This window comes from Panthera tigris, chromosome B2 (genome assembly GCF_018350195.1).
Source record: "Panthera tigris isolate Pti1 chromosome B2, P.tigris_Pti1_mat1.1, whole genome shotgun sequence".
Classification (NCBI taxonomy): domain Eukaryota; kingdom Metazoa; phylum Chordata; class Mammalia; order Carnivora; family Felidae; genus Panthera; species Panthera tigris.
Window position 1 is genome coordinate 118,637,730 of NC_056664.1, and position 26,833 is coordinate 118,664,562.

The 26,833-nt window shown below is 38.0% G+C and overlaps 1 protein-coding gene and 1 non-coding gene across 2 annotated transcripts in view; both read right to left on the minus strand.

Moving 5' to 3' along the window:
• Window positions 1-26,833, minus strand: part of MOXD1 (monooxygenase DBH like 1) — a 91,407-nt gene that overhangs the window by 25,628 nt on the left and 38,946 nt on the right. The gene's annotated exons all lie outside the window — the stretch shown is intronic.
• On the minus strand, window positions 6,679-6,781 carry LOC122238872. The gene has a single exon (XR_006218024.1). It is a non-coding gene; the product is annotated as a U6 spliceosomal RNA (small nuclear RNA).

Here is a 26,833-nt window from a genome sequence, read left to right on the forward strand (position 1 = left end):
GGTCATTATCTGCTGCTTCCTCAACCAGTTCCACAAACCTTCGAAGCAGTCACATCACCTGTTGTGACATTCTTCTTTAGCCCAAATAAGGCTGCGGCAGAGACCGGAGGGCACTAGAGGAGGTTAAACACTGCTCTTTCTTGGATATTCAGTAATTGTCCGCACGAGAAAGACTTTTCCTTTTGCATCATTGCATCATTTGAAATAATGGTGGTGTTATACATTTTTACATTAAAAACCTTTCTGAGACAAATAAAGCTATAGTGCAGTGAATCACTGCTGTAAGAGGTAGCACTTTAAAAGGGCGACTTATTTTGGTTGCTTCAGAGATGTCACATTGTCATCACAATCTAAATGGGAATGCCAAAGGTTACCTCTATTAAAACAAAAATTAAACTTATAGAAATTGCCAAAGGAGGTCATGGCAACATAAAGTATACCAATGCGGATTAATTGGTATTTCTGAGACTGGAACAAACATTCAATTTCATTTTTGTTTTAGGCCGGCTGTATGACTCCAGAAGGAATAAATACAAAGGAATCGAAAGTAGTGCTTATGGAAGTGGGTGGCAATGACACAAACACCTGATGACATATTAAACTGTGTTATTAACTACAGTGTTCTCATACACAGGTGGCATTTACAGATCAGAACGGATGACAGTTCCATACACCCACCTTCATATGCAATAGAGGCCAGGCAAGGATGGCCTGGCAGCTGTGGGTTACCTGTTAGCCCCAGTGCCTAGTAAAGGAACAGCCTAGAAAAGAAACCACAGGTGGAAGGGAGGTGAGGAGGAAGCCTTCAACCTGAAGGATTCTTAAGAGTAAAATGGTCTCTTCTTGTACCCTATGTCTTCAAAAAATTAAAAATAGAACTACCCTATGTATGACCCAGCAATTCCACTACTAGGTATTTACCCAAAGGATACAAAAATGCTGATCTGAAGGGGCACATGCACCCCAATGTTTACAGCAGCACTATAGACAATAGCCAAAGTATGGAAAGAGCCCCCAAATCCATTTACTGAGGAAAGGATAAAGAAGATGTGATAGATAGATAGATAGATAGATAGATAGATGATAGATAGATAGATACAATGGAATATTACTCAGCAATCAAAAAGAATGAAATCTTGCCATTTGCAACAACGTGGATAGAACTAGAGTGTATTATTCTAAGCAAGATAAATTAGTCAGAGAAAGACAAATATCATATGCTTTCACTCTTATGTGGAATTTAAGAAACAAAACAGATGAACATAGGGGAAGGGAAGGAAAAATGAGATAAAAACAGAGAGGGAGGCAAATCATAAGAGACTTTTAAATACAGAGAACAAACTGAGGGTTGCTGGAAGGGAGTCTGGTGGGGATGGGCTAAATGGGTGATGGGTGTTAAGGAGAGTGCTTGTTGGGATGAGCACTGGGTGTTCTATGTAAAGTGATGAATCATTGGGTTCTACTGAAGCCAATACTATACTATATGTTAACTAACTTGATTTTGAATAAATTTTTAAAAATTAAAATAAAAAAAGAGTAAAACAGTCTCCAGTCGGTTCAGATAACTGGACTTTTGAGGTACTCTTGAGAAGACTTAGCAGTAAAAAAGCAAACAATAAGAGAACTACTAAGCATAGTCAAGACCAAGGTGGAAATTAATATCAACTATAAACTGGGAATTGAAAAGCTCCAAATATTATACTGTTCTCATGACCTCATCACCTTCTCTTACTCTCTTTATCCAGGTCAATATGTCTAGCATAATCACTGCAACACGCAGACTGCTTAATAACTATTTATTGAATGGAAATGAAGCCTTTCCATGAATGAGACTGAGTCATCAAATTTATTGCCTCCTAATTTCTTGATTGTCTAAACTCCAGTGACCCACCCTGCACCCCACTTCAGCTGCCCAATCCCACCATCCCAGCCTTCACTTAGAACCACTCAGGACTGTGCTCCTCTGAAACTCTCTTTCAGTGCTTTTTTCCTGCTCTGTTGGTTCTCTCACGCCTCCCCAGCCTCTCAACATACCACTTTTTCCCAGGAGGCTACTTGAACTACTTGTGCACCAGCCCCTCACAATGGACTCAGACACTCACAGCTGCGGATCAATCCGGTAATCTCCCCCTTCTGATCCTCTACTTGGGATACTGAAGATGCTTGCACAACCATTAAGAGCTCAAAAGTCATGATTCACATTTGTACTTCCAGGCATCAATCTTTCTTTATTTTGCCATGTTCTGTTCCTTGGCTACAGATGAGCATAATCTGTTCGGTGCAGGGCACACGTTTCAGAAAATGAAAGCAGTTTGCTCCCATGCAAACCTTTTAGCATCTATGTATACTTGCTAATCAACTCTTGGTAAATGACTCAATTATTTTGGTAAGAGAGGAAAGAATTTCAGTTCACTCTGTCACTGAATGAGGGCAGAGTTGGGGTGGAATTTGATACAAAGGACACAATATGGTTGGAAAATTTTAAAAATTATATAATATAATGAAATGAGGCTAAGAATTTTACTCGGTGTGACCTAGGTCTATAGAATAGGATTAGATGGGGATAAGAAAAAAAGTTCCTAAGTGTCTCAGAAATCCTTAGAACCTAGATCCAAGACCACTGTATCAGAATAGAAGGTAAGAAAATCTTAGTGGAAATGTATATTATCTTTCTGACATAAAACATTTGGGGTCCTTGACAAAACTGTGCCTGCCTGATGGTCTCGTACCTGCACCTACTGTAAAACTGATTCAGTTTCAAAAGGACTTCTCCCAAAAAGCCACTGAGCATTGGCAAACTGAAGAATCCACATGCTTTTGCAAACGTCAAATACCAACTACCTTAACAATAACAATAAAGAAATATATATAAGGGCACCTGGGTGGCTCAGTTGGTTAAGTATTTGACTCTTCATTTTGGCTCAGGTCATGATCTCATGGTTCGTGAGTTCAAGCTCCAGGTCGGGTTCTGCATTGACAGTGTGGAGCCTGCTTGGGATTCTCTCTCTTCCTGTCCCTCCCTCACTTGCACGCGCATATGTTTGCTCTCACTCTCTCTCTCAAACTAAATAAATAAACTTAAAATTAAGAAATATGTATGTTTTTAATTGTTTATTTAGTTTGAGAGAGAGAGCAGGGGAGGGGCAGAGAGAGAGAGAATCCCAAGCAGGCTCTGCATTGACAGTGCAGAGACCAACACAGGGCTCAAACTCACAAACTGTGAGATCATGACTTGAGCCAAAATCAAGAGTTGGATGCTTAACTAACTGAGCCATCCAGGCACCCCAAGAAATAGATTTTTTACTTACTTCCCTTGTGCTGGGTTGAATAGTATCCCTCCAAAATTCATGCCCAACTGGAACCTTGGAATGTGACCTTTTTTGGAAGGAGGGTCTTTGCAAATGTAATTAGTTAAGATGAAGTTACTCTGTCTTAGGATGGGTCTGAATCCAATGACTAGTGTCTTTATACAGAAAAGAGAAGGAGATTCAGATTCAGACACACACAGAGAGGAGATGGCCATGTAAAGATGGACACAGAGGTTGGACTCAAGCTGCCACAAGTCAGGGAAAACCAGAGACCATCAGAAGCTGGAAAAGCCAAGGAAGGATTTTCTCCTAGAGACTTTGGATGGACCATGGCCCTGCCAATGCCTTGATTTTGGACTTCTGGCCTCCAGAACTGTGAGAAAATAAATTTCTGCTGTTTCAAGCTGCATGGCTTGTGGTCACTTATCATAGCATCCCCAGGAAGCTAATACATCGTCTGCTCTCAATTGTTATAATCATAAACTAACAATTCACAGATTTGTACATTTTTACCTAGGTCATGAGTATCCCTGCATTTGTTTGTGACAAAAAATTATTACAAATATACATTGTTTCCCCTTACATGATTGATGTTGTATAATTCCATGTACTTACATAGTCATAAGGCTATTTTACTTGATAAATATGCAAGTGCACTTGAGAGAGTTAAAGAAGTTTTATTATCTGTAGCTAAGTATATGTGAACCTTACTTTAGTTTTTACATTTGGAGGGTAAAAATAAGTGGGCGGGAAGGGTGGAATGCCCTTCTTGACTTGTCCAAGTACGAGAGAAAAACAGGTGTGAGAAAAACAGGAGGTTATTAGAGCTCTTATAAGCAATTTTCCTACACTTATTCTTCCAAGTCTACCCATTTAAGATGTTGCTTGTTGAAACATGAGTAGAGCATAGCTCTCCAAAAACAACTTGCAATTCAATAAATTAAAAATTAAAACAAAAGGAGAGAGGTGATGGGTGAAATCTGTAATGAGCTGGAAATCTGGTAAATCTCCATCACTTTTCTTCCTGCCCATTCTTGTTCTTGGCACCCTGCTTTCCATACACACCCCAGGCACAGGTTGCTGTCCATGTAAAAGCCAGGAAACCATCTCTGACAGAGGTTATCCAAAGGGCATCTGGTTCATAATGCAATGCTGCCTATGAAAACATTTCAGCCCAAACTAGCAGTGTAGACAGACAATTACAAAATCATGCTAGTATATGCTCATGGGATTATGGTAGGATAGGATAGTAGATGGTATCTACCTGTCCCTCTTTCCTTATCCTCATCCCTAATGGGGAGGGCTCTTTTAGCATGACAATATATCCAACTTATGAGAGGAGACAACCAAATTGAGCAAGAAAATGATATCATTGTCTCACAGGTAATCCACTCTGAAAAAGGTCAGAGTTCAAAGCAAAACCCGACCTGCTGATATGGGGCTCAAACTCAGGAACCATGAGATCATGATGTGGGCCAAAACCCATGAGTCCCTGTTTCTTCATATTCATGCAGCTTTATGACTTTGTGATTTCCAGCTATACAAATGAGTCTTCCACCAGCACTGTGAAACAGTCAACAATTCTATTTTCTTCAGTCTCAAAGACTGGGACGGTCACCATCTTGACACCTACAGCAATATCTAAAATGACAACACCAGGGTTCTCAACAAATGTAACTTTCACCACCTCAGTTTCACAAAACATACCCCAGATGCCATCGACAATGACCACAACCCACAACAGTTCAGTGACATCTGTTACTTCAGCAGTAACAAAGATGTATCAAAACTGACCTATTTCCTATGCTGAAAATAGTTGTTAAATGCCACATTTATGTCTTTGTTGCATTCTGAAAAAATAGAAATAATGTCATATTAAATAAATTAATGGTATAGATCCTAGTATCCTTGTCCCTGTGGAAAATGAGTTTCCAACTTCATCAGGCCTGCTAATGAGTGTGAATAAGTGACTTGTCCTACCAGGGAATCGTACTTGGATATGATTTGAAATGTGCCACACCTTTCCCTCCTGGGCCCCTCATTAGACAACAGAATTAGGCAGCATTCAGTCTACATGAGTTCTAAACCAAATGGTTAGCTTTGGTTTTCATTCATATGTGCCATAAAGATATTTTCCAATGGTATTAGATACAGTGTAGTAACAGAGTATCAGCACTCTTCATTTTCTGCATTTTCAAAAAACATAATGCCTGTGAAACTACAAATTCAGAACCTCAACATTTTCTTTTGAACTTATTCAAAGTTCAGTTCCACTTAAAAACTAGTTATTACATTCGTGATAACAGCAGACTTTATGGTATTTTCAGTGTATTTTTAAAATTTGTTTAAATGTTTATTTATTTTTGAGAGAGACAGAAAGAGAGAGAGAGAGAGAGCAGGAGAGGGGCAGAGAGAGGAAGACACAACCCAGAGCAGGCACCAGGCTCTGAGCTGTCAGCACAGAGCCTGACACGGGACTTGAACTCACAAACTCTGAGATCATGACCTGAGCCGAAGCTGGATGCTCAACCAACTGAGCCACTTAGGCACCCCTTGTGTATTTTCATATGTTTCTAATCCACAGTTTTATTACTACAATTTGTATTTTAAATCAACTAATTTCTCAAGGTCTCTTGATGCGATAAAACCAAAACAGTTTCAATTTCCAATTTATTCAAAAGGAGAAATTTCAGTTAGAACCATTTATTCAGATTAGATCTAGTTGCAAGATTAGACCTGTGTTGTGCGGACCTATTGTTAAGGCACTAACTCTTAAGAGGACCAATAAGGGGGAAAAAAAAATCCCCAAATCGTACTGCCTCTGAGGTTGTGGTAGGCAATCTAAGTTCAGCATCACAAACAGCTTCAGATGCTGGTGTTGCAGTTCTGGGGATGGGGGTGATTGGGAGATGTGTTAGATCAACTAGAACCCAGCAGTCACTAGACACAAAGCAGGCTGGAGAGCAACCTTCTACAACGAGACTTCCTCTTCCCCCATTCAGCATTCTTATGTAGAAATTCAAAGTTTTAGCTTAGTATGATGTTTTTTAAAATCACCAAAGCATACTTTTTTTGTTTTCTTCTAATCACAGCAACTATTAATTCTAAAGAAAATACATTATCAAAATTTGATATTGGCAGCTTTGTTGGTGGTATTGTATTAACACTGGAAATCTGTCGATTCTTTACATTGGATGCAAAATGTGTTATTCAAGAAGAGGCATTTGGTATGGAACCATGTGAGTTTTGATTAGCCAGGACTTTATTATAATTTCTGTGTTTCTTTAAATGTCACAAGAAAATACCAGAACGGGCCACAGATTTATGAATTACATTCCTACTAATCCTCTATGCCCAAAGTAAATTGTTTAAAAACATGGAACGCTTCACAAATTTGTGGGTCATCCTTGTACAGAGGCCATGCCAATCTTCTCTGTACCGTTCCAATTTTAGTATGTGTGCGGCTGAAGCACTATTAAAGCTGTTTTACTTGATGAATATGCAAGTACCCTTGAGAGTTAAAAATATTATGATTTACAGTCATCAACTTCTGAATGTGAATTAATTAGGTTCTTTTTTTTAATGTTTGTTTTTTATTTTTGAGAGACAGAGACACAGAGAGCAAGTGGGGGAGAAGCAGGGAGAGAGAGAGAGAGAGAGAGAGAGAGAGAGAGAGAGAAAGAGAGAGAGAGAGAATCGGAAGCAGGCTCCAGGCTCTGAGCTGTCAGCACAGAGCCTGACATGAGGCTTGAACCCATGAACTGTGAGATCATGACCTGAACTGAAGTCAGACCCTTAACGGACTGAGCCACCCAGGCACACCAAATTGATTAGGTTCTTTTTGCCAAACACCTCAAGAATGTAAAAATACAGAAATATAAAATATTTTAAAATTACTTTTAAGAAAGTTTGTAATAGCATTCTTAATATGTATATTTTTCTTTGAATTTTTAATAGATTATTCATGAATTCTAAGGTTGCTTTTAGCCTTACATTAACAAATATTAATGTTCAGTTAACAGAGATATTCATTAAACTAGAGGTCACCTAGCTCCTCTAAGAAATGTTACATTAATACCAATATGACCCGCAAGGCATAGTGAAAGATCTGATGGTCAGGAGACTAAGTTCCCTTCTTGGCTGTGTCACTAAATAGCTGTGTGACATGACTGTGAGCAGGTCAGCAGGTCATAGCACACGGGCTTTTTTTCCATCATTATATATGTGTGTGTGTGTGTGTGTGTGTGTGTGTGTGTGTGTGTGTTTGTATTTATATATGTATTGGAGCTCTGAAGAGCTCTAATAATCTATTTTTCTCACACCAAGCTAGTATACTTGGACAAGTCAAGAAGGACATTCCGCCCTTCCCACCCACGTTTTTTTTTACCCTCCAAATGTAAAAACAAAAGTAAGATACACATATATTTAACTATATATAATAAAACTTCTTTAACTCTTTCAAGGGCACTTGCATATATATATATATATATATATATATATATATATATATATACACACATGCATATATATATATATATGCGTTTATATATATACATATATATATATATGCCTTCATCTAATTCTCAAAACAAGCTCATGAGTTTAGGTAATAGAATTATCACCTATTTTATAAATGCAGACAATAACGCACATGTAAGTTTAAAAATTTATCCAACTGTCAGAGCCCAGATCTCACCACTGGTGACTTGGATCAGGAATTGGTGCCCCTAAACCAGCCTGCTGATATACAGGAAAACCTTGGTTTGCGAGCATAATTTATTCCGGAAACATGCTTGTAATCCAAAGCGCTTATATATCAAAGCAAATTTCCCTATAAGAAATAATGGAAACTCAGAGGATTCCTTCCCCAACCCGAAAATTTTCATATAAAAATAATTACAATACTGAATATAATACAAAATAATAAAGAAAATACAAAATATAAAGAAAAATAAACAAATTAACCTGCATTTACCCTTGAAAACCTTCATGGCTGGTGTGAGGGAAACAAGAGAGAGGAGGGTTATTGTGTAGGATGACTTTCACTACCACTAATGGAATCACTGCTACCCATAGGCTCAATGGAATCTTTTTCTGCATGGGGGCCATTGCATACATTCACACAGGTGTTGAGCACGGTACAGCATTAACAAGTGCTTAACATATACTGTATTTAATGTAACTGGCAGTAAGGCAGCAAAGGATCTGTATCTGCAGGCAGCCTGATCCAGAATGAAGCAAAGCATTCCTAAGCTGACTCTTGTATGGAAAAGCAAAGAACTGTCCATAGGTGCTTTGAAGTGACAAAAAATTCACTAGTGCCAGTTGTGGGCACCTTCCAATGTTCTGAAAAATCACTGATTTCTGCCAAACACCTCAGCCTGAGATGGAGCATCCAAGCACGGGAGAAAACTGCCCACAATCCCACAGCGAGATAAAGAGACAGACAGAGGCAGAGACAGAGAGACAAGAAGCATTGGTTCAGCTGTGATCATGTGACATTCGGCATCACGTACTACTCATATAGCAAGACATCATTCGTTTATCAAGTTAAAATGTATTAGAAATGTTTGCTCATCTTGCAGAACACTCACAGAACAACTTACTCGCAATCCAAGGTCTTACTGACTCCCATCTTGAATGGCAGGGGAGTGAATGAGACAGTGTCAGTGCTCCACCAAGGTCACTTTGGGTTTCTTTAACTTTTTCTGGGGGCCTTACTTCCAATCACTTGCACCTGTAACTTTCCTCAAAGGCCCGATCTTGGGCTCACTTTGCAAGGAGCAAAAAATGCCCCAAAATGTACATTAGTCTGAAGAAAGTGAAATGGACAACTCTAAACAAAATGAATGTTTTCCATGGGTGCTATGGACTGAATATTTGTGTTTCCTTCAAATTCACGTATGGATAGTCTAACTCCAAAGGTGAGGGTATTGGAAGGTGGGGCCTTTGGAGGACAATTAAGTCATGATGGCTGATTTCTCATGCATGGGATGAGTGTCTTTACAAAAGAGACCCCGTGGAGTTCCCTTGCCCCTTTCACCATGTAAGAACAGTGAGAAGACGGCTGTCTATGAAGTAGATCTCACCAGACACCAAATCTTCTGGTATCCTGATCTTGTACTCCAGAGTTGTGAGAAATAAATTTCTGCTGTTTATAAGCCGCCCAGTCTATGGTACTCTGTTAGAGCACCCCGAGTGGACTAAGACAATGGGATTAAGTTACAGCTGGAAGTACAGTGCAATAACACCCTTGCTTGGCTTTCTCTTCCTCAGTCTTACTCTCCCACCTCGTGTTTTCTCCTGGCACTTCCTTGGTCATTTGTACACACATCCTTCTCTCAAAGGACTGCAGCTGAGAACCCAATAGAAAACAAGTAGCATAATGGAAGAGCATTTTATTGGACCACATGTTTTGGGGTTTGAATCTAATCTGGGGGGTTTAAATCTTGCCCCATTATTTTCTATTTATTTATTTTCTTATTTATTTACATTGAAGTCTATTTGACATGTAACATTGTGTACATTTTCAGGTGGACAACATGTTGACTTGAAACATTTATATACTGCAGGGACACCAGGGTGGCTCAGTTGGTTAAGTGTCCGACTTCCGCTCAGGTCATGATCTTGCGGTTTGTGGGTTCAAGCCTCACATCGGGCTCTGTGCCGACAGCTCAGAGCCTGGAGCCTGCTTCCGATTCTGTGTCTCCCTCTCTCTCTGCCCCTCCCCCGTTCATGCTCTGTCTCTCTCGGTCTCAAAAATAAATAAAAAACATTAAAAAAAATTAAAAAAAAATTGTTTTAATATAAACTCCTTAAAAAAAGAAACATTTATATACTGTAATATGATCATCATGATATGATCATCAAACATGCTAAAAGACTAGGTCTTAATTATCTCTACCACAAAAAAAAAGAATGGATAGTTATGTGATTTTTCCATCTCTTTTTCCTAGTTGCTCAACTTCTCTCTGTCTCAGTTTCCTTATCAGTAAATCAGTGACAATAAGGCTTACTTATAAAATTACTTGAGAATCAAATAGCTGGCACATCAGAAGCAACAGACGCCTTGTAGGTGTTCAAAGAATGATGTGACTATATTTATTAAAAGTTGGACTCTGGGTTTTAAATACGATTTTAACATTGCACCCAAATAAATAACGTCTATACTGATCATTTATTCACAAAGTCCAGTGTTTCAAAATCTAACTTTAAGACTTTTATGTTACAAATATTCAGGCAAAAAAAATATTGCCATGGTCACATGCTGTATTGCAAAATACATAATCATATGAAATATATATTTATGTGTGCCATGTCAATTTATTTAGGATTTAATTTGTATAATAGTATGTTCTTTACAGAGAAGTTTTTCTGAAATATGACCTCCCCCCTTCCTCTAAAAGAAACATAGCTACACTGACACTTCATTTTTTAATTTTAGTTTTGTTTTTTTTTTTTGAGAGAGAGGGAGCAAGCACACAAGCTGGGGAGAGGGGCAGAGAGACAGAGAGAATTTTTTTTTAAGTTCATTTATTTTGAGAGAGAGAGAGAGAGAGAGAAAGCATGAACAAAGGAGAGCAGAGAGACAGGGAGAGAGAGAGAATCCCAAGCAGAAACCACACTGTGAACACAGAGCCCGATGTGGGCTCGATCCAAAGAACCATGAGATCATGACCTGAGCTGAAATCAAGAGTTGAACAATTAACTGACTGAGCCACCCAGGCACCCCGAGAGAGAGAATCTTAAGCAGGCCACATGCTCAGCATTGAGCCAGACACAGGGCTTGATCTCATGACCCTGGAGTCATGACCTGAGCAGAAATCAAGAGTTAGATGCTCACACGACTGAGCCACCCAGGCGCCCCTACACTGACACTTCTCGTGTGTATTTATGCACAGTTTTGAATACACATTTCCCTTACTATTTTGCTCTGAAAATCTTTTCATCTCAAAGAGATGTCTTCCATTCCATTCATTCATTCTTCATTCATTCATTCATTTATTCACTCAACTAATTAACTAAAGAAAAAATACCCCACCTATTTGGCTCTTTATCCGATGCCAAGAAGTAAACAAACATGGGTCTGACAATCATACAGTTTATATTCTAGAAAGGTAGAGAAGTTAAGACCAGAGAATGATAATTTTTGGTTGCCTTCCAGCATCAGTTCCCCCAGAAGAACTACCAGGATCCTGAATTGGCTTAGCCACACTCTTTGACTAACAATGATTCCCACTTCCCTTAAGTGGCCCAAACCCATCTATGTGGTCCCAATCTTGAACTTAAATTGGTCAAATCACAGCGACTTTCAAGTTGTGGCTGGCAGTGGCAGAAGAGCTGTCCTCCCAAAATAAGAGAGAAAGTGCTATTTCAGGAGTTTGGGCTGTCATTTTTCTACCATAAGGGAAAATAGCCTAAGGCTGAGGCCCAGACAATATTAAGGGCAAAGCTCAAAAGGAGCTGTAGCTCTTGAAACATCATAAATCTCTGGACAAAGGGATTTGCTTTAAATAAACCCAAGTGACGTTCAGCTGAAACAAAAAGAAGTTCGGTGCTGATAGTAATTATCAATGACAGTTGTTTTCTTCAGTCATCTTTGGTTTCTTTCTCCTCTTTAGTCCATGAAAACTGAGATGACTACCCAAACCTGGATTAAGTCAGAAGCTTTGTTAATTCAGATTTCTGAAAAACACAAAACGAAGTTCCCCAAATAACTAGTTGTGTTCTGTAATGTGTTTGGAAACCACATTTTTTCATGAGAACACGGAATACTTAGAGCATGCCAAAGCAATATGACTCATCCTAATTTATATTTCTCATCTTCAAAATGTTTCTCATGTTACACTCTAGGCACGGCATTCATCCCAGTCCACACTTCTATACACCCCACCTGGGTTCCACCAATAGCCACCAACTAATCTTCTTGGATGCTTAGGGGGTAGCTTTCTAGACAACACCCCATATCCCAACCAATCTTCCCAAATCACTTTTCATCTTGGACATCTGACCGATAATATTCAGTGGCTCCACACCACCCTTTCTATAGCGATCAAGTCCACACTTCTTTTTCTGACATTCAGGATCCTATGTGGTTTGCTGCACGTTACCTACACGGTGCCCTGTGCATGAATTCCCAGTCACAGGGATCCGTTCCTTTTACACACCATGTTGTTCTTACCTCCATGGTTTCATTCCGTGTTTTCTTCACCTAATATGTCCTCCTACTCGCTCTTGAAAGCCCAGGTTTTGTTTCCCCTGGATGCCTTCTCTGATTACTTTGGCAGACATTTGCCTTGTTTCTCTAAGCTTCTTTCAGGAGGCAGTACCGTGTGGTAGCATGAGGCCAAAGACTTGGTTTGGAATTCAACATCTGGCACTTACTAGCTGTGTGATCTAAGACAGATTGCTTAACTTTACTGAAACTCAGTTTTCTTATTTACAAAATAAAAACACAAATCAATTTTTAATCCACTATAAAAAGTAAAGGAGAAAATGTGTCTAGCACATAATCATTTGTATCAAGCAGTTGAAAACGATACTCAGTTCTGTACAACTTAGTACTTTTATATCGAATGTAATTAGTGCCTACATAAGAGTTTTTCTTCTTATTTGGAGTAGCAACGCGCTGTTCTGCTAACTTGTTGACAATTCATTACATGGAGCAGACTTTTTCAAGGCCTTTATTATTTGCAGTGATTGTTGTAATGAAAATACAACATCAAGACTAAATCTTGCTAGTTATTTTTTGGTATGCTCTTGCTTACGTCTTTATAAGTATGAGCTGTTTTTAAATGATAAATTGAATTGTTTTTCAGGTTAATCTGCATTTCACGGCAATTCATGGAATGGAAAGTTCATAGAAAGTAGATGTGATTTTATTGTTTCACACTGCAGGAAATAAAGTTCTCTGAACTAATTTTATTACTTCAACACATGACTTTCAATGCAGCAATATGTATATCAGAGGTCTGAGTATATGTGGATTTCTTCCAATCCTATGCAGAGCAGAGAAACACGCGTAGATCAACATGTTTTACACAGGATAAGAATGCAGGAAACGGGGAACTTCTCATGGGAACATAGCTCATCACAGAATGACAGAGGAGATAGATCTGTGCAAAAAAGTGCATAGACAGTACAACTTTATTTTACGTGACCCATCTCTTATCCTGGAGAAGTGAATTAAAGGTTAATAGAGGAAAGAACTGGAAGCAGCACGCACCTGAGCAAAAAGATAAGTAAACATTACGTTACCAAAACCAAGAAGAGAAGAGTTGTAACATTTATGCCAAGTAAAGGGCCGGTTCCTTTAACACAGGGAGAAGACAGCCATAACTACTAAGTCCAGATACCAGTCCTCAGAATAAAACCTACCTTGCCGGACCTTGATCTTAGACTTCTCCACCTCCAGAACCACAAACTTCTGTGGTTTGAGCCATCTCGCCTATGGTATTTTGTTATGGAAGCCCAAGCAGACTAATACAGAAAATTTGTAAATGGCATAAAATTGAAAATAATTTAATGTTGCTCTTTATTAAATTACATTAAATTTAGACAATGGCCTACCAGACAATCATAAAAGAATAGGATAGGTCTGTACATAATGTAGTGGAACACTTCCAGGACATACCATTAAATGTAAAAAGCAAGTGTCAAAATAGATGACACTATTGTCTCATATATGATCCTGAGATCTAAAAATAAAAGCAAGAAAAACCACATATATCTATATAAATATATACTTATATACATATACAATATATATTATATACTTACAAGTATATAAAGTATATAAATATATATTATATAAGTATAAGTATATAAGTATATAAGTATACTTATATAAGTATATAAGTATATAAGTATACTTATATAAGTATACTTATATAAGTATATAAGTATATAAATATATACTTATATACATATATAATATAAAGAAAGACGGATGAAAATATACACAGAAGTAAACATAAACATAAAGGTACATGATTGCATACATATAGAAAATTTCAGGGGTACCTGGGTGGCTCAGTCAGTTAAGCATCTGACTTTGGCTCAGGTTAAGATCTCACAGTTTGTGAGTTCAAGTCCCCCATCAAGCTCTGTGCAGACGTTTCAGAGTCTGGAGCCTGCTTCAGATTCTGTGTCTCCCTCTCTTTCTGCCCCTCCCCTGCTCATGCTCTCTCTCTCTCTCAAAAATAAACAAACATTAAAATTGTTTTTCTAAAAAATTTCAGAAAAATACAAGAAAATATTAATTTGGCTTTCAGGAAGTAGAATTTGGTAGAAGTCAGAGCTTTTTGATTTTCACTTCATGGCCTTCTGTATTTGAATTTTTTACAGTGAACACATATTAATTTTATAATATATTTTTTAAATTTTGTTTTCATCACCTATGAGCTCAATGTCCCTGACAAGTTAATGAATATGTGAGACAGAGATTATCTACATCCTACCTCACAAGGTGATCTTGAGAATTACATAAGATATCGGGAAACCCCTCACAGTGCATGGTATATACAAAGTATACATCAAATGTTAGTTTTCATATTTTCTATGCATAATCTATCTACGGTATTACATATGAAGTAGATATATGCTATGCTATTATATACTTAATCATATAAAACAAAGTCTCCAAGAACCTTCAAAAATGTTTATTTCCCTACACAATGCAAAATAATCTATTTTGTTTAAATTAAATCTGTTATTTAGAGAAATAATTGACCAGGATGTATTAGGCGCTAGGTTTCTAAAACAACATGTTGATCCTCTGCAAACTCAATTATATCTTCTGCGTTTGTAGGCTCTTAGAAAAAGAAAAAGAAAAAAAAAATAACCAGAAGAATTTTCTACCCCAAACCTGTTGTCAAGACTTCATAGCCCAATGGCAGATGTGAGTATATGTGGTTCACCCGTGACTAGGGGCAGCTGCTGCTGGGAGGGTCCCCACAAAGACAGTGAGACCTTCCTTGGTTCTGCATCAAACGTTTTCTGTCTCTGGATTGTTTTTCACTTTGTAATCTCCTTTGAAGTAATGGTTGCTAGTCTGCTTTTTGTTGTTGTTGTTCTTGTTGTGTGATTTTTTTTTTTCTTTTACAGTTTAAAGGACTAATAATTCCATCCATGGAAGGACAGAACTCAATTACTAACAGATGATCCTTATGATAAAATGTCACAACCCCAAGTTAGAGGAAAGAAAAACAACTTCATTTTTCATTTACTCCAATACAACTTACACATAAAAGGAACTAATTTAAATGTCTGTATAGTAAAGCTAACTTTTAAAAACTTATTTTCAGGGCATGTGGGTGGCTCAGTCGGTTGAATGTCCGACTTCGGCTCAAGTCATGATTTAGCGGTTCGTGAGTTTGAGGCCCGCGTCAGACTCTGTGCTGACAGCTCAGAGCATGGAGCCTGCTTCCGATTCTGTGTGTGTGTCTCTCTCTCTGTCCTTCCCCTGCTCACGCTCTGTCTCTCTCTGTCTCTCAAAAATAAATAAACACTAAAAATTTTTTTAAACTTATTTTCATATCCTAAAACTTCCAGTACTTGTGTTTGTATATAACTTACTGTAATAATTTGGCAGTTTTAAATAAAGTACATTATTGTAACATTTATTTGTCATGATTTAAGGATTATACTTCCTGAAGAAATTTAATAAATGAACCATCTTTGTCTTCTTCTAAGAGTAGGGAAATCATCATTGAATGGCATTTCTTATTCCCTCAGGCACGATTTAAATATTAGACCTAATTGTAGGCAACAAATTAATAACACTGCCTCATGCAGAATTCTTGGTTGGCTTTTATCCAGAGGTCTTGAATTCATTGCTCTTTCATTTTAAATTAAATCTGAATGTAAAGTATGTTGTTTTATCCTGTAATGAAAGGAGAAACTGATGTTGAGTGTTTTTCTCTATGATATCGAACAATGCTGCTTTAGAAGTGATAATAAATGCAGGTCTTCAAATCCTACTTAATTTTATTGAATTCTGGTCCTCTCTATAAAGCGTCTGCAAGTAGCCCAGCAGGACTGTTCAGTTCGGCACTTAAGTTACTTACAGACTCCACAGTGTCACACACGCAAAATTCCTTTGTCCTGGGAATGAGATAGATTTTCAGAACGTTGTTCACAACTCACCATAATTGAATTAGGTCTAGATTCGAGTCATTAATCCAACAAGCACTCACTAAGCACCACTATCAGGAAGTGCGCCCCGAGCTGAAAATCCAAGGACGTGCCTGGCCCAATGGGAGAGAGCCTGGTAAAGAGAGGAGTCCCATAGCCAATACGGGGGTGTTATGACATCAATAATAACTACCACTGGTGAGCATTTACGTGTACCAGGTACATTGCACATATCAACACGTTTAATTTCATTTCATCTTCCTGCATTCTGGAGAAAGGTATTACTCTCTTTGCTGCCCAGATCAGGAAACTGAAGCACAGTTACGTAAACCAAGCAAACTTGCAGGGCTGCTGTGTAGCTGGCTTGAACCAGCACCGGGGGCTGACCCCTAAGCACCATTCTCTGGGAAAGCGTGCCTGCCTTTGTGATCTGCCGTGGAGGTGTGAAAGGGCAGTGATGGTTAGAAGGGAGCTGAAGTCAGTTCAATCATTTTGTACACTAATGTAACAGTATGCTTCAGAGAGCCATTCGATTTTTTTTTTTTAAATCTTTATTTACTTTTGAGAGAGAGACAGAGTGTGAGCAAGGGAGGAGCAGAGAGAGAGGGAGACACAGAATCCGAAGCAGACTTCAGGCCCTGAGCTGTCAGCACAGAGCCCGACACCGGTGCCTGAACTCACGAACCGTGAGATCATGACCTGAGCTGAAGTCGGACACTCAACCGACTGAGCCACCCAGGCGCCCCTCTATTTGATTTTTTAAATGGAGTTTTGTTGTCTGGTTGGAAAAGGGATAATAAAATAAAAAAAGAAAAAAGAAAAAGACTATTTTTGCTTGACCTCATCCAATTTGTTTAACCATGACTATAATTAAGAAATACAGTCTTTTATATTTCAAGAAAGTGAAGCAAATAAATGAATATCAGTGGATGGCTTCTGTAATTCTGGCTCCTTTCTTATTTTCTATGTGTTTCAGACATGAGTTCTCCATAAAAAGAAGTCTTAGTTTGCAGGGCAATTCCATGAAAATGGGGAAACAAAAAACTGAAGTGTGTTCAGACTATGACTGAGTTAAACACTGGTCTTCTGTGGGTGAATCTCCAGTCTGGGTGGATAACCCCTAATCCACGAAGCCTTTGCTCAGCTTAGTAAACAGGTTCACACTGAATTCACCTTTTCAAAGCCTGTAAGTCTCCTGCTGCCTTCCAGCTATTTAAATAAAGAAGTCTCCTCTAGATGTAGGTTTCTGGAAAGCAAAGCAAATGTTTTATTAATCTTTGAAGTTATTCGTTTGCTTGCTCGCTTTTGAAAAGTTTATATACAGAGAAGATAATATAATATTATTCATATAAAAATCATCCAGAGCTAGTTAACATCTTGTCATTCCTACTTTGCTCTCCATCTTTGTCCCCACTTACTCCAGTACATCTCTCTGTTCCCTCTAGGTGCTCATGTTGACCTCAATTGCCAACCGGACCATCAAGGTGAGAGCCAAGTACGAACTCAGGTACTTAGTCTTAACAAGTCTGGTCTGCCTTTTTTCCTAAACATGCCAGCCAACTCCTTTAAATCAAACCTAAAATAACTTTTCCATTCAATACTTTTTATCAGTTTAAATAGTCTCAGGTCTGCAGTTATAGAAATTACATTCAAAAGGGATCTACTTATGAAGGAAACATAAAAAGCATGGGTGATTTATTCCATATTTGCTCAATCAGATAAAAGCCACACTCAACTGAAATGTCATAATTTACAACCTGCGTAGATATTCAAAGAGAATTTTGCAGTTTCAGAAATGTGGCCAACCTCCTTTCTTGGCAGCTGAAACAAGAAACCTGAAAAGGATCTGATAAATTGAGTTGCGATAATAGTTCCAAAAGGGAACACACCATCTTCTCTCCCCCATGAAACATCACTTCTTTCAGATTTGTTTAAAAGTCTTCACCCCTAACATCAAGCGAGTGGGGAGGATTTCCATCTCTACTGCCACAATAACCCTTGTGGGCATTCTCTCCTTATTTCCAAAGACACTTCCCAAATACGGCTGCTTTTCCTCTCACATACATTTTCCTAACATGTCCAGGCTAAACTCTTGGCTCTAATCCTCTGTATTCTAAAATCTCCACAACAAATCATGCCATTTCTCCAGCCAAAACCCAATAGTCCCACGTTGCCTCAAGAGAAACTCACTTCTTGGCTTACAATTCCTGCTCTCTGTGGTCCTTTCACAAGATCTCCAAACATTACTAGGAATACGTGTTCTCAGTGTCTTTGATCATGGCATTCCAGCCTTCTCATCCTGAACCTGGCAAAACTGTATTGTATCCATCAGAATTTGTACTTCCAGTAGGAAAACTAAATGTTCAGAACACCTCTCAGTTGGAAGACTGATTTTCATTATTTCCATGATTTTCAAAACTTAAAACCATGTGTCTTGAAATATATTGATAAGCTCAGTAAGAAATTAAGGAAGACCAAAGGTAAAAGAAGAAGAATATAAAGTCAAAATCAAGTGATAAAAATAGAAACTAAGGCTCCCGTGGGAACATATGTCATACTATGATTCTAGAGTCTCCAGGAATAATGGTCACAGGATAGGATCATCAAATGATATGGGACTCAACTTGACACACACCTCTCCCTCCCACAGCCCTCAATTAAATACAGAACCGGAACCCTCTGAGCTCATACCAATCCAGTAAAGTGAAGAACTAGAAAAAAAAAAAAATCTAACTGCTAACAAAGGCAGCTGATGAAAAAACTTGTCTGTCTCTGCCACAGTTCTGGGTTATTATGGATCAAATGTTTTTGTCCCCTCCCCCCCTTCAAATTTATAGGCTAAAGTCCTAACTTCTAATGGGATGGTATTTGAAGATGGGATCTTTGGGAGGCAGTTAGGGTGCATGAGGTCATGAAGGTGGGGCCCTCATGATGGGATTAATACCCTTATAAGAGACACCAGAGAGCTTGCTGTACTCCTCCTCTGCACCCCATCCTCGTGCATTAGGAGGTCATATGAGCACACAGTGAAATGGCAGCTGTCTACATGCCAAGAGAAGAGGCCTCAGAATGAAACCCACCTTCCAGAACCTTGATCTTGGCTTCCTGGCCTCCACAACTGTGAGAAATAAATGTCTGCTATTTACCAGTCTATGGTATTTTGTTATGGTAGCCAGAGCTGAATAAGACCTGGTTAGAAGAAAATAATAACAATATTCTCCCCTGGAGGTGTGTAAACAAAGGTCCAGCCTCATGAGACAGTAAGATTTGAATTTATAGTCCTGTACGGTTGGGGAAATTCCAAACCAAGAAAATAAAGGATCCCTCATGGGTTGCCATCCCCTGGCATCTGGCAAAAGTAAATATAAATATAATACCTCCAGGAGGGAGCATCCTCTCCTCCGGTACCTTGTGATTTCCATGGATGACATTAACTTGGCAAAACTTAGCAAACACTTGGGGAAACAAGAGACTATCCACAACGTATTTAGATTCCCAATGACTTGAGCCATTGGAATTATTAAACATAAAATCAAAAATAACTATGTATGCTTCATTTTTTACATGTTATGCATTATATTTATGTGGTTAAAGAATAAAGACGAGCTTGAAAAGATGAGCAAGAAATATCAAGATTGAATCAGCATATTTGAAAAAGAACAAAATAGAATTTCTAGAAATAAAAAATAATTGGGATTTAAAACTCTATGGGTGAGTTAAACAGCACATTAAAAAACAATTTAAGGAAGAATTACTAAATGTGAAAATATTCTGACCTCAAACTTCTCCAAGACAACATTTCTTTCACTTTTATTAAAGTGTCATTTGACAAGGGCACCTGGGTGGCTCAGTCGGTTAAGCGTTCAACTTCAGCCCAGGTCATGATCTCATGGTTCGTGAGTTTGAGCCCCGCATCAGGCTCTCTGCTGTCAGCACAGAGCCAGCTTGGGATCCTCCGTCCCCCTCTACCTCTTCAACCCTCCCCTGCTCACACTCTCTCTCAACAATAAACACTTTTTTTTTAAAAAGGTATAATTTGACATACACTAAGCTGCATATATTTAAAGTATAAAATTTGTTGTTTTGACATACGTACATACTCATAAAACCACAGGCTAGATAATGAATATGCACATTATCCCCCAAAGTTTCCCCAGGGCCCTTGCCAACCCCTCATTGTCTTCCCACCTTGCTTCATTCTCATCCCTGGAAACCACTCAATGGCTTCCTGTCACTATAGATTACTTGAATTTTTTAGAATTTATAAAAACTAGAATCATATTATATGTAGTCATTTTTTTCTGGCTTCTTTCATTCAGCATAATTATTTTCAGGTTAATCTATGTTGGTTTTATGTATCAATAGTTCATCCATTTTAATTACGGAGTAGTATTCCACTGTACATATACGCCATGATTTGTTTATCCATTCGCCAATTAATACACATTTGGACTGTTTCCATTTCTTAGCTATTATAAAGTAAGGTGCTACAAAAACTCTTTGACAAGTCTTTGTATGATCATACGCTTCCATGACTCTTGGATACATAGCTAATAGCAGAATAGCTCAAGTAAATGACAATGTGTTTATTATTTAAGAAACTGCCAAATGATTTTTCAATGTGGTGTACCACTTTATATTCCCATCGGCAGTATATTAGAGTTCCAGTTGTTCCACATCTTGCCAACCCTTTAATTTCCATATGGCAATTCTTAAAAGTGGTATCCCAGTGTGATTTTAATTTACACTTCCTTAATCAGTAATGATGTTGGGCATTGTCTCAAGGAAGTGGACTGATATCAGGCAGAGAAGGACACTGATCTCTGAGAAACAAGAAACAAGTGAGGTTAGTCCTGTGGGTTGTTCAGATGGCTGTCTATAGAGAGATTTTTCAGGCTGTTGCATAGGAAAGTGAAACTCAAGCAGGACCTGCCATTCTCCTTGAGTTGTGGAGATTGAATTGGCCCAATGAGGCCAAGTAGGTTACAGTTCACAGAATGTAATATGGGAAGGGAAGAGATGCACAGAGAGATAACTCAGGACACCTACATAAAGTCTGCTTCAGGTGAGTTACTGAATACTGATCCTTTTACAACAGGTAAAATCACCCTAAAAAAATCCTACCCAAGACCAGGTAAAAATTATTCGAAAGGATTAAAAGAAACCATGATGGAAATATCACAATGCAGAGAATAGAGCCTTTCCCCAACAGAGTGGAAAATCTTGTAATTCACACAGCATTAGGTAAAAGTACTCAGAAGGGCTTGCCTTGCAGTGGGTAAAATGAGGATCTAACAAAGCTCATAAATAAGATCTGAAAGGTCTGATTTCAAGTAACTTAACTACGTCCCAGAACAAAGCTCAAAACTATTTACAGAAGTGCAAACATAACCAACATCCAGTAAGGTAAATTAAAAATGTCTGGCATCCAACAAAAGATTACTAGTTACACAAAGAATTAGAAAAATAAAACCCATAATGACAAAATTCAAACCAAATTAACCCAGAACTCACGCAAATGAAAGAAGCAGATATTATAACTGTATTTTATATGTTCCCAAAGATAGATCAAAGACTGACTACGTTAAATACAGACATGGAAGATACTTTTAAAATACTTAAATCTAAATTTTAGAGATTAAAACTACAATGATTGAGGTGAGAAATACAGTGTATAGTATTAAGAGCAGAGTAGATCATAAAGAAGAAAAGATTGGTAAATGTGAAGACAGAATAATAAAACTACCCCAAATCAAAGCAGTCTAAAAAAATGAAATGCAAATGAGTTGCAGGATAACTTGAAACAGCCTGATATACTTACAATTGGAGTCACCATAAGAGGGGAATAACCGAATAACCTATAACTAACAGCATACCTAAAGATGAAAGACTGAATACTTTTATCCTAAGGGAAGGAAAAGGCAAGGAATCCACTCTCACCATTCCTATTCATCATTATACTGGAGGTTCTATACAATGCAATAAAGACAAAATTTTAAAAAGAAAGAAGAAAAGGCATCAGATCAGAAAGGAAGAAGTAAAACTGTCTTTATACTGAAATGGCATGATGATCCCTGCAGCAAATCCAACTGAATTCTAGCAATGCTGCTAGAACTCATAGGTGTGTTTAGCACATTTAAGGGCCAGAAGATCCACATACAAAATTCATTTGTACACATTGGTGACAAATAATCAGAAAATGAAATGTGAAGGTGAATACCATCGAAAATACCATCAAAATATTAGATATTTAGGAATGAATTTGACAAAAGCTGTATACAAACCCCTACGTTAAAAACTAAAAACACTGCTTAGAGAAATCAAACTAAATATTCATGTCCTAGAGTTAGGCAAAAATGTCTTATAAAGCCAAAAGCATAATCATAAAATTTTTAAAATAGACTAGACTTGGCCAAAATTAAGAACTTCTGTTCTCCAGAAATACTGTTAACCGTGGAAAGACTAACCACAGATTAAGACAAAACATCTGCAAATCAAATATGTGGTAAACAAATTGTATCCAGGATATTAAAGCATACTCAAGGCTCAATAATAAGAAAACAAACATCCAATCTTAAAAACAGACAAAGATTTGAAGAGGCTTTGTTCCACCGAAGTAAATAGAGGAACGGCAAATAAGCACACGAAAAGGTGCTCAACCTCCTTGGTCAGTAGGGAAATGCAAATTTAAACCACAATGAGATACAACCATTAAAATGACTAAAATTTTAAAAGACTGACTATTCCAAGCGACGGTGAATATATGGAGCACCTGAAACTCACTTATTTTTGCTGTGAATGTAAAACAGTGCAACACTGGGGAAAACTGTCTGGGTCTGACAGCCTTTAAAAGTGTTGAACACAGGGGCACCTGGGTGGCTCAGTCGGTTAAGCGGCCGACTTCGGCTCAGGTCATGATCTCACGGTCCGTGAGTTTGAGCCCCGCGTCAGGCTCTGTGCTGACAGCTCAGAGCCTGAAGCCTGTTTCAGATTCTGTCTCCCTCTCTCTGACCCTCCCCCGTTGTTCATGCTCTGTCTCTCTCTGTCTCAAAAATAAATAAACGTTAAAAAAAATTTTTTAAAAAGTGTTAAACACATTGCATTGCATTCCACTCCAAGGTATACATCCAAGGGAAAAGAAAGCATGTGTTCATAGAAAAAGTTGTACCCAAATGTTCACGGCGACTTTAATGGTCATAGCTCCAAAATAAAGATACACAAATATCCATCAAGTGAATGGATAAACCAGTTGTGCTATATCCGTACAATGGAATGCTATCCAACAATAGAAAGAATGAACTATTATGGAAAACTGTCTTGTATCTGAGTTAGAACTGCTTCTTGGGGCAAGAGTACTGGTGTGCCAGTCCCAAGACCAGGCTTTAAGTGGCTTTAGAGTTTCTTCTCTCTCATTTGGAACCTTGCCACCACCATCTGAACAAGTTTAATCTAGACATCTGCAGAACATGCTCCATACTATAAAGGAGAACCCACTTCTCAGCTGAGGACTCCTAGCCCCACCTACAAACTGCTGACTCCCAACCATACGAGAAAGCCCAGCCACCATTCAAGAACCTGCCTACACAACCCAAGCTGGTTACAGACATAGGAGTAAGCAAAGCGACAAACAGAAGAACCCCCTGGTCGATCTGTAAACTGCAATATGTGTGTATGTATTTAAAGGCTTTGAACGTTGGGTGGTTCGGTGCACAGTAATGGCTGATACAAAATGAATAAAAAATTCTGGTATATTCAGATAATTAAACTCTATAAAAGATGAAAATGAACACATTTTTTTGACACACAAAAGCATGGTAGACTCACACATTCTGCTGAGCAAGAGAAGCCAGACACAAAAGAGTCTGAGGTTCATAAAGTTTAAAACAGGCAAAAGTAACAAGTAGAGATCAAAGTCAGATTGGGGTTAGGTCCAGAGACAGGTAGTTACCTGGAAGGGATATTGAGGGCCACTTTTGGTGGACTGGTAGTGTTCTATTTCTTGATCTTCATTCTGATTCCATGAGTTAGTTCACCTTATGAAAATCCAATGAGTTGTATACCAGTGTTTTGTGAATTTTTATGTATGTGACTCAATAAAAGAGTTTTTAAAAAATGTTTTGGTTGAACAGGAAATTCACCGAAGAGGAAATATAAATAAAAAGAGCATCAGTCTCACTGGTAGTCTGAGAAAAGCAAGTGAAAACAATCATAAACATCAGTTTTCACCCATCGGTAGACAATAAGTTTAAAAGATGGCAATACTCAGGCTTGAAAGGAAGTGAAGAAATATTCACACATTGCTAGTGTGTAAATTTTAGAAGGTAATCTGACAAATATATTAAATTTTTGAATGCATATAACCTTAACTCAATGCATTTAGAAATCTTTCCTACAGAAATGAAACTGCTAAGGATACATATGAAAGAATATTTATTAAAGCATTGTTTCCAGCAGCAAAAACATTAAATCACCTTGAAAGTGAATCAGCTACAGCCGGCTGCCAAAAAAAATGTGGTTTATACATATTAGGGGATTTCATTATGCAGATATTAAAATAAAGGTGTTATTATGTTTTGAGCTGCACTTCTATGGGTGGCAATTTGAAAAAGCAAATTTCAAAGTAATATGGACAGTGATCCTACATTTTTTTAAAAAAAGAAGGGTGATTAACTCAGTAAAATCCTATATAATTTTGTAAGGGTTTTCTTGAACATAGATTATAGAAGGACCCAAATAAATGTGTTAACATTGGGCACCTCCAAGCTGGATTTTAGAGAAATGGGGACACCACTATTATACACATTTCACCTTTTTTCCTGTTGTAATAAGCATATGTCACATTAAAAATGAAACAATTACACGTTAGATAATACTTTTGTAAATTTCCAGCATTTAATTTTTTTTCTTAATTTTTTCTAATGTTTATTTATTTTTGAGAGGGAGAGAGAGAGAGAGAGTCCGAGAGGGGGCAAAGAAAGAGGGAGACACAGAATCCGAAGCAGGCTCCAGGCTCCGAGCTGTCAGCACAGAGCCTGACGCAGGGCTCGAACTCACAAGCCGTGAAATCATGACCTGGGCCAAAGTTGGACGCTCAACCGACTGAGCCATCCAGGAGCCCTCAGCATTCAATTTTTTTAAAAAAGAACACCAAGTCACTTAATAAATACAGTTTTCAAATCTTATGTCAAATCAGTGCAGGTAGACACAGGCTTCGTACAAAATGGATTAAAAAAAGGAGAAAATGGGCATCCGGGTGGCTCAGTTGGTTAAGCGTCTGACTCTTGATTTAGGCTCAGGTCATGATCTCACAGTTCATTCTGGGGGATTGAGCCCCCACCTCGGGCTCCCTGCTGACAGCAAGGAGCCTGCTTGGGATTCTCTCTCCCTCTCTCTCTCCCCCTGCATTCACACTCATGTGTGCTTTCTCTCTCTCAAAATAAACTCAAAAACAAAACAAAACAAAAAAACAGGAGAGAAAAGCCTAAGCGTTCCCTTCAGAAATAGTTTACAGTCTTGGGGCGCCTGGGTGGCTCAGTCGGTTGAGCGTCCGATTTCAGCTCAGGTCATGATCTCATGGTTCATGGGTTCGAGCCCTGCATTGGGGTCTGTGCTGACAGCTCAGAGCCTGGAGCCTGCTTCGGATTCTGTGTCTCCCTCTCTCTCTGCCCCTCCCCCGTTCATGCCTTATCTTTCTCTGTCAAAAATAAATAAACATTAAAAAAAAAAAAAAATTAGTGCACAGTATAAACTCCTTAACCTTTCAAACAATGAGGGATAAAAATTTAACAGTTGTGATCTCTTTTCAAGATTATTAGAGGAGCATCTCATATTACATATGAATTTCATATGATTATTAATTCAAGCTGAGGAACACATAAATTATTCCATAAAATATCTTTTAGCAACTTGGAATAAATATGCTTTGAAATAATGTGACTGAACCAACAATCTGTTGGAAAATTTTATTTGCTATATGAGTGGAAAATATTACTCAGTACTGACATTTCCTGTTTATCATTAAAAAAAGAACTGAGCTCGCTAACCTTGCAAATTTAATTCAGTTGTAAATCTTACAACCTCTTGCAATAAGACCTTGCCTTACATAACAAATAAAATGTATCTGGCAGGCTCACTCTTAAAAGAACTAAACTTTATATCTTAAAAGTGAATATAGAAATAAAAAGCAAAGATAGTAAAATAGTGAAATCCAAGATATAAAAAAAAAAACTAACATACCATACGAAACCCAGTTGGATATAAACAAATCTATCTCAATGCTTTCCCTTTTTAATGTCTCAAAAAAGTCAATGAAATCAAAATGAGTTTCACGACTGCTCTAAATTACTGGATAATTATATCTAAGTAATTGTTAAAGTTTGAAAAAGCTTTAA